This window comes from Octopus bimaculoides, chromosome 11 (assembly GCF_001194135.2).
Source record: "Octopus bimaculoides isolate UCB-OBI-ISO-001 chromosome 11, ASM119413v2, whole genome shotgun sequence".
NCBI classification, from domain to species: domain Eukaryota; kingdom Metazoa; phylum Mollusca; class Cephalopoda; order Octopoda; family Octopodidae; genus Octopus; species Octopus bimaculoides.
The window spans coordinates 66148386-66158427 of NC_068991.1; the positions used below are offsets into that span (position 1 = coordinate 66148386).

General features: G+C 36.4%; 1 protein-coding gene across 4 annotated transcripts in view; it reads right to left on the reverse strand.

Moving 5' to 3' along the window:
* The window catches only part of LOC106879711 (CLK4-associating serine/arginine rich protein), a 102171-nt gene that overhangs the window by 86151 nt on the left and 5978 nt on the right, over positions 1 to 10042 (reverse strand). The gene's annotated exons all lie outside the window — the stretch shown is intronic.

Below are 10042 nucleotides of genomic sequence, written 5' to 3' on the forward strand. Positions count from 1 at the left end.
GGCTCCAGTCTAATTTGGCAGAGTTTCTACAGCTGGATGCCCTTCCTAACGCCAACCACTCAGAGAGTGTAGTGGGTGCTTTTACGTGTCACCCGCACGAAAACGGCCACGCTCGAAATGGTGTCTTTTATGTGCCACCCGCACAAGCCAGTCCAGGGGCACTGGCAACGATCTCGCTCCTGGACATGAAAATACAAAAACATATATACACACACACACACATGTACACATATATACATACATCCACCCACACAAACACAGATATGTTTTCCAAAATGGAACACCTTTCCATCATGCGATCAGCTTGAAAAATTGTTAAGACGTTAGACTATCTTGCTACTTTTCTTAACATGAAACCAATGATAGCCTTAATTCACAAATAAAGAAATATCCACCAATGTGGTATTGGCAGCTGATGAAGTAAATGTTCTCTATGTAGCCCCTGTTGTTTTCCGTGCTCTGTTTATCATTTTGTCCACGTTTTTTGCAACGTCCTGTATCCAGATATGCATATATATATATACATGTAGATGTAGGTATGTACATACATGTACGTATATATGCATATACTCACATATTATTTATATATTACACACAGTGGTGGCTAAAAGTTTGGAACATAGGTCTGAAAATTAGAATTTTTATATTAAATGCTCAATGTTATATTTAATTTGCAATATATTATTATTTAGCCAAAAGTTTGAAACATAGGCCTGATATTTTTTTCTTCTTCTAGATATTGAACCATTGAATCAGTTAACAGGTAAGTATATCTCTACGTTGTATATATTTGAATTGAATTGTACTTGGGCATAATAATTCTAATTTAAAAAAAAAAAAATATTCAAATCTTTTGGCCACGATTGTGTGTGTATGTATATGTAAATATAAAAAAAAATATATATATATATAATCATACTTTAGTCTGTTACAGCCCACCTTCCTAATACAATCCAACTGAAGAAACTATATATCTCCCTACAGCAAGACACATGTTCCTGTCTCTCTACCACCTGGCATAAAACCACCTCTACACTACTCCATACTCAGCTGAAGGCGCCTTTGTCTTGCAAATTACTCAGTAACTGCACTAATGCTGGTGCCACATAAAAAGCACCTAGTACAGTTTGTAAAGTAGTTGGTATTAGAAAAAGCATCCAGGCAATGGATTTTGGTGCAGTCCTCTGGCTCACCACCACCTGTTAAAGCATCCAATTCATGCCAAAATAGAAAATAGATGCTAACTGATGTTGACAGGATCAGTGACATGAGAGTAATGTCCTGAACACTGCATGCAAAGAAATTCTCAATGAAATATTTTTCTTAATTGGAGAAAACACCTTAGTGGTGAATTTCAAAGAATCAGCAGAAATTAATAAATAGTATTCTATGTGATATAACATCATGCAGGCCCAGCACATTTCTATACACACCCTCAAAAACTCCAACTGGTTAACCTTTGACATCATTATCCCATACATCTCCCTCTGCAAATCACAACATAGGTCCAGGTCATTACACTCAACTACCAACTCACAAACCTAACATAGAAAATATATTGTTTTGGCAAAGGTTAAAAAAAAAAAACCCTCTCCTACACATACCATTCTAATCAGCAGTGACATCAGCAAACTTTGGATTCCATTCCTTACTATTCACTCATACAAAAATTACTCGACCACACCTTAGAAATAACGAAACAATAGTTAGTTTAACTTCTTGTCAGGCTGCCAAAAGTTGTCTACATGGAAAAAAACACTTCCAAAATGGAGTACTGCAGAGATCTATCTTCTTAACCATTCCTTTCAACCTATATTAACATACCCACATGTGTGGGGATATATGTGTGTTTGTGCCTTCTCATTGTTCACACAGTGTAAATGGTGTCATTGATTAATTCTGCTGTGGTAATGTGTCTGACTATCTGTGTGCAGTGTAAACAATGTCACCTTCATATAGACAGTGTCTGTTTACATTTGTTGTGAAAACATGCCCAAGTTGCACCCAGGGAAAATTGCACCATTACCTGGAAACAAGTGATGGTTAGCAACAGAAAGAGTACCTGGCTGTAAGAAACTTACTTCAATAAGTCTTGACTGACCCAAGCTGCCAAAGAAAAGATGCACATTAAAATGATGATGATCTATACACACACATACATATACTATACAAATAAGCACTGCTTGTGGCTGTATGGTCAGCAAATTTGCTTCCCAGCCACAAGGTTCCAAGTTCAGTCCCACTTTGTGGAACTTTGGACAAGTGTGTTCTACCATAGCCCTGGCCTGACCAAAGCTTTGTGAGTAGACTTGGTAGATGGAAACTAAAAGAAGCACATCATATATGGTGCATAAACAATGTCATCTTCATATAGACAGTGTCTGTTTTTATTTGTTGTGAAAACATGCCCAAGATGCACTCAGGGAAAATTGCACCATTACTTGGAAACAAGCGAAGGTTAGCAACAGAAAGAGTGCCCGACTGTAGATGGAAACTGAAAGAAGCCCATCATATATGATGAGCTTCCAACCCATGCCAGTATAGAATGTGGATGTTTAACAATATATATATAAAGTTGAACACATACATGAGGTGTGTGTATTGTTAGTTTGTCGGGCAGCTGCAATTTTTAGGTGTATTATATTCTCAATGCCCTTGGTGTAAAAACACCTGAAAGCAAGTCATAACTAAGTGAGACAACTCACATCAAATCCCTTTTTCTTTTTTTGCAATGACAGACATTGATGTTTCATCATCTTTTTGACTTGTCAATGTCACACACACACATATATACACATACATACATACACACATATATATGTATGCATATGTGTATGAGAGTGTTTGTGACTCCTTGACTTGACATTGTGTGATTTAAGTATCGATCACCCAGTGTAGATGAGACTTTAGAAAAGGACCTTGGAAAACATCTCAAGAAACTGAACCATGAAAAAAGGGATATAACAAAGGACTGCAATGAATAGCAACAGGCTGCGCTAGAGAAAATTCACTCAACCAATACAAGCATATAAAAATGGAGGACATTGTGTTGAACAATATCTTTCCACCCATGCAAGCAGAGAACACGGACGTTAAATGATGATGATTATGATTTGGACCAGTCACCCATTTTGTTGAAGCAACATTTTCTTCTTCACCTTCTCTCCTATCACTATGTTATGCCAACTGAGTACCTGGTAAGGTATCGGATTTGCATATATTCAGTTCCCTCTACCATCACTTTTTATCACTCCACATCTCTATTAACACAAGTCTGAGACTCAATTTCTCCTACCATCACTCTTTCTTTACAACCACCTTTCTTAGTACCCAGTCTTACCACTCATCACTGACATCCATTATTCTCTCTCTCTTCCTCTCAAACATTACTTCGCTATCATGCAGCCCATGCATTCTTCTATTCAATCTCCTACCCAACAATCAACTTGTCTATTGGTCTATTAGTCTCTTCCATTACAACCTTCTCTATCACCTCTTGCCTTGATTTCTCTCTCTCTCTCTTCAGTTCACCCTTTTGGTCAGGTTATCTTGCATGAAGTGGGACAACATAGGCTGGAAAAGATACCATAGTCTTTTCAGGAGCAAGAACCTCTAGTGCTGGTACCACGATAAAATGCATTCACTATAATTTGTAATGTGCAAATGCAAGTGTTATGGTAAAATATATCCACTATTATCTGAGGCTGGCATTAGAAAGTGCACCCAACCACAGAAACCATGCAAAATGAAGCATATATGGCTATTTTAGAAGACACTTGTCCAAGGTGTTTGCACCAAGGGACTAAACCGGATATCACATGATTGCAATAAGCTTCTTACCCCCACAGCCATGATGATGAGAAATTTTCCTTTCTATGTTTTAAATTTACTTTTGTTTTTTTTAATTTGGTGCTTAGCACCCATACACAAACTTTAGAAAACCCTGTTAGACATTTCAATTTCCTGAGAATTTCCAGTTATTAGCAATGCAATTCAATGTATTCTCATGATAACTTTTCCTGAATGCAGTCAAATAAGCAAGTAAATGTGATAAGTGCACTATTCCATATACATGGGTAACATCGTACAGTTGTTTTTTTTTTTTTCCTCTGTAGAGAACCAGCAGCTGCTGAGAAGGAAAATATTACTGGACTATGAAATGGAAACACTGAATTAATGCAGTTTTTGTTGCTTACAGAGTCACCCCTGAGAGTACCAGAAATTGATAGATACAGCATGTGTAAAGACAATGATAATTTGAACTGTGGGGAGAGGGAGAGGGAGAGAGAGAGAGAGAGAGAGAGAGAGAGAGAGAGAGAGAGAGAGAGAGAGAGAGAAGTAATGATGTCATTTTGTGTTTTAAGCATGCTTTCATGACAAAGAAATAACAGTAACCATTACTTTAAGATATTTCCCAAGAGCTTTAGAAGCCTAAGTAAAGAGAATCACTGCAATTTGGAAACAAAAGTGGGTCACTGACTTGGCTTTATATTTTCCTCCATTAGATATCATTTCTATGTGCATGTGTGCATGCATGCACACATCTACATGACTTCTATGCTATAAAGTTTACTACATAAGCACATCATTTCAGATCCCATCCTCAGTTTGAGCAAATATCTTCTATTATTGCCTTGTGAGTAAAACTGGACAGAAACTGTACACATCCAAGTATGTGTGTGTGTGTGTGTGTGTGAGTGAGAGAGAGGAGGGATCATGCATGGGCAAATGCCTGTCAATGTTTATTTCCACATGTCTTTGCATCGACACCATTTAAGCAAAAATGGCCCATAACCAGTACCTGCTGAAGCTCAGCAGTTTCAAAGTGTTAGCAGCAGTATCGTGAAAACACGAGTTTTGAGAAACAAGTAAAGATTGGCAACAGGATAAGCAGTATGGCAGTGGAGTACTGTCTCAATAAGCCTCATCCAACTCATGCCAGCATGAAAAATGTAAATATAAACGTGATGAGATAAATACAATCTTCTCAAAAGTTTATATATGCCCCAAGATTGAAAAGATTAGAATACACTTTTCAGCAAACCTATCCAAATAATATTAGCATTGAAACAAAGATGTTATAAGCAATAAAATAAGCTGTTAAAATGACTCAAACGGTCCTATTTCTACTGAGTAGACTATGTGTTGAATTACTAATATACAGGAAGGGCATTTGGCCTTAGAAAATCTAACTCAACAAATTTCATCTAACCCATATGAACATAGTGGATGTTAAAATAACAACGATGATAATCAAGACTTTGGAGATCACTTATGAAATTCTAATTAAATTTAATCCTTTAGCATCTAAACTGACCAAATCTGGGTCAAATATTCTACCCATTTTATGTTCAAACCAGCCGGATCTGGCCTCTCACATCTACCCTGCAATGTCATTCTAAAAATATGCAATTATATCATTGAAATCTCAAAGCTCTGAGATAATGCATGATTAATTCAAAACCATGTATATAAATAAGTATCACATTTGACAGTTATCTGAGTGCTAAAGGGTTGAACACTAAAATGTATGTAGTCTCAAATGATAATTTTTCCAACTTTTAACTTCGTTTTTAAAGTGAGTCACCAATTTTTCTTCAACAGGCTACAGTCATTGGGTAGCAGAAATGCAGGGACACAACTTTCTAAGGGTTTTAGTAAATCGTATTGACTCTAGTACTTTATTTCATCATTCCTCTGTCTCATGAGAGAAAAGTGAAGTGCACATTGGCACAAATGAAGATAACACGGTTGGTCGTGAAATCCTGCAGGGTATTTCTGTTTGAAAGTGCCCTTTCTCATGTTGATATAACACACATACACCATCTCTACACTGCTTTCATTTAATGAATCTCACTTGCAAAGTATTAACCAATCCAAAGCTATGACAGAAGTGGTCTTAAGTACCAAGCAATGAAATCAAACTCAGCAGTAAGTGGTTCAAAAGTGAACTTAACCACACAGCCATACATACATCTACATCCATCCATATTTACAATATTTAGATTTATTCTTTGACCCACAAGAGAATGAACACTTACGATGTTAATAACTTGTCTCACATCTTATATACTAAAATGTTTTTCATCATGTTACAGAAGTGCCTGAAAATGTATTTCCACGTTTACAACTGAACACCATTCATCATATAATCTTGACATTATGTTAATATTCCCAGGCATAGCTGTGTGATTAAAAAGCTCATTGTCCAACTAAGTGGTTTTGAGTTCAGTCCCATAATGCAGATCCTTGGGCAAGTGTCTTCTATTATAACCTCAGGTTGACCAATGCCTTGTGAGTGAATTTGGTTCATAAACTGTGGATGCCAGTTGTATATATGCTTTTGTGTTTAACCACCAATTGCTTGACAACCAGAGTTGTTTGTTTAAATCCCTGTAAGTTAATGGTTAGGCAAATGAGATTGATGGAATAAATACAAGACTTAAAAAAAAAATGTAATGAGGTCAATTTGTTCAACTAAACCATTTAAATGGTGCACCAGCATGGCCACAGTCCATTGACTGAAACATGTAAAAAAATAAAAGCTTCCGGTAGAACGCGAGAAAGATTTTTCACTTCAATAAACTTCTCAGACATCTCTACTACAAAGCCTGAAAAATGCTAAATTTTTGTAATCCTAGAATTACCAAGAACTGTAATTTAAAATATGAAATATTTTTGAGTAGGTGGAGCCAGTAATAGAATAATGTTAAGAATTTACTACTTGGAGATAGAAAAAAATTCTATTATCATTAGCAATGTAGTTAACATTTTTGTTATTCAAACTGCTTCTTTTGAATATGAAAAGAATATATTACTACAAGCAATATTATCCAGAATCTTTCCGTAAGAAATTTCAAGTGTGGTTGTATAAGTTAAGAAGTTTGCTTCCCAACTACGTGGTTTCAGGTTCAATCCCACAAGTGTCTTCTACTGTAGCTCCAAGCCTACCAAAGCCTTGTAAGTGAATTTGGTAGATGGAAACTGAAAAAAAACCTGTTGTGTGTGAAACTCTATGATTGGTGTAAACGAATGTCATTCATCATCATCATCATCATCATCGTTTAACGTCTGCTTTCCATGCTAGCATGGGTTGGACGATTTGACTGAGGACTGGTGAACCAGATGACTACACCAGGCTCCAATCTGGTGTAGTCATGTCTGGCCATAGAGAAGAGTTCACAACAGACAGGTTAAGTGAATGAAAGATGACATTATATTATATGAAAAAAAAAAAAAAAAATTACATTGTACATGGCTATTAAGTTTATTCTTACAAACATTTTTTATAGGTGACAGTGTATCTAGAGCTTAAATCAAAAATCCAAATCCAAAATTAATATCTTGGCCTTAAATAAGCTAATAATTGCTTTGTGACTCCATAGCCTCAATATGATGTTGTAAATAAATCAAAATCACTTAAAGTCACTGACTAGTTGAATGAACTTGTAAAAGTAAAGCCGATTTTTCAAATATGTACTAACATGGATAAAAAAAATAAACAAATACTGGTGAAAATATGGTCCACCAAGAAATTAAATGATGAATCCAAATTTCAATAATTCTCTCCAGAAAGAGTTTCAGACTTCATTACATTACTCAAGCATCTAAACTACCTTATCGTGCATCATATACTGTAATGATAACCCCTCTTATAATAATAATTCCACATATGCATCACCACATGCCATGACATTGAATTCATATGCAAAATTAAGAAGAGTGAAACATATACATACTACCACACTTAAGTTCTCAAATTGTATAGACACATCAACACACACACAGAGAAAATCACATAAGAGCACATGAACATTGAACAAGTAATATAAAATTGTGAGCTATTTTGAAGCATAAAGTATTAAGTTGTGCTTTGTCCAGTCTGTACACCAAGTAATTAAAAGCAAGATAAAATCTTGTGTTTCTAAAAACAATGTTTACAATATCCATCATTCTTGACTGATCTGCAATTTGAGACCAAATGAAATATGTATATTTTAGTAAGAGGTAACCATTATTTTCTGTTTTTATTTTGTTTTAGATTATTGTAATTTAAGCGAACATTCCTTTGTCTGTGGCCTGTTTTGATGAGTGAACTGTTAAGTAATTTCAAGGAGTGAATCGTTCAGTTAAAAAAAAAAAAAAAAATTACTAGTGCCATTCTATTTGTTTTTGTCTTTAAAATTAATATTTACAATGCTTGCAGTCTTTATTTTCTGCTTTTTTACTTAAATCCAATTATTGTAGATATCATTGATTGATTAAATAATTTACATTATCTTGACCAATTATCCCTAAATATCCTGATGCCACACAATCTGTCCACATTCCTCAATCTTACTATGTGCAAGTATGTTTGTGTATATATGTGTGTGTGCATGCATGTGTGAGTGTGTAAACACATTTATTTTTGCTTTAACATCCACTTAGCCATAAATGCAAGGATCAAATGAAATTTGATGAGGAGGATTTTTCTATGACCAGATGCTCTCTTCCTGGCACCAACACTCACCTAGCAAGATAACATTTCTAGAATTAAAGCCAGACACTCAGCATGCACCGTTAAGACAAAGTAGTGCATACAGACACACACACACAAACAGGATTCTTTCAGTTTCCATCGAATTTAAATTCACTCATAAGGCTTCAGTTGACCTTGAGCTATGGAAGACATGCCGAAAGTGGCACAGAGTGAGACTGAACCATGCCAGCATGGAAGGCGGATGTTAAACGATAATGATGATGCAATACTTGCACATATATATATTGGCTCCTGTGCAGGTGGCATGTAAAATACACCATTTCGAGCATAGCCGTTGCCAGTACCGCCTGACTGGCCTTCATGCCGGTAGCACGTAAAAGCACCCACTACACTCTCAGAGTGGTTGGCGTTAGGAAGGGCATCCAGCTGTAGAAACTCTGCCAAATCAGATTGGAACCTGGTGTAGCCACCTGGTCCACTAGTCCTCAGTCAAATTGTCCAACCCATGCTAGCATGGAAAGCGGACGTTAAACGATGATGATGATGATGTGCATATATGTGTGAGTGTGTAGGAGACAGAAAAAGAGGTGGTGAGCTGGCAGAATTGTAGGTATGCCAAGCAAGACACTTAGTGACATTTTATCCATCTTTACATTCTGATTTCAAATTCTGTCAAGGTTGAATTTGCCTTTCAACCTTTTCTGATCGACAAAATAAGTACCAGTTGAGCATTTGGGTTGATGTAAATACACATAACACTACTTGTAATTCACAACTTTCATGGAGCACAAATATCACTAACATGTCCCTCTCTACCATTCTCAAATATTCCACTGCCACACCCCTGTGGTCGAGGAGCTTTCCCCCTTCTTCGTGTTCTTTTCTTTTCTTGCAAGGTACTTGACAGCCTCATTTGTACCAGAGGCATGAAAAAAAGCACCCAGTACAGTCTGTAAGGTGGTTGGCATTAGGAAGGGCATCCAGGCATAGAACCCATGCTAAAGCTGATACTGGAGCTCAACATGGTCCTGCAGCTTGCCAGATCCTGTTAAACCATCCAACCCATGCTCGCTTGGAAAATTTACATTAAATTATGATGATGATAATGTATACACACATGCATATATGTGTGCATACATATGTACATATACTCCTATAAACTTGTATGCACAAGCACATGCATCATCATCATCATCATCGTTTATTCATTGTTTTCATGGAAGAAAGAGATACTCAACCAACATGTGCAATTTTAATGACCTATGTCTATTTATAAAACAAATTATACCCACTTTTGCATTACTTTCAAGACAGATCTCAGCTGGGAAACAAAATACCCTGTTTGAAATTGAGAGTTGACTATCTGACCCATGCACAAGTAGAAAAGTAGATGTTAAAAGGTTGGTGATGATGATGGTGTGTGTGTATACATGCGGTCCAACCCCTGCCAAAACAGACATAGTAGTCTGGGGTAGTCTTCTACCTGGCCGGCTCCTGTCAACTGTCCTACCCATGCACGCATGGAAATGATATCTATATATATATATATATATATATATA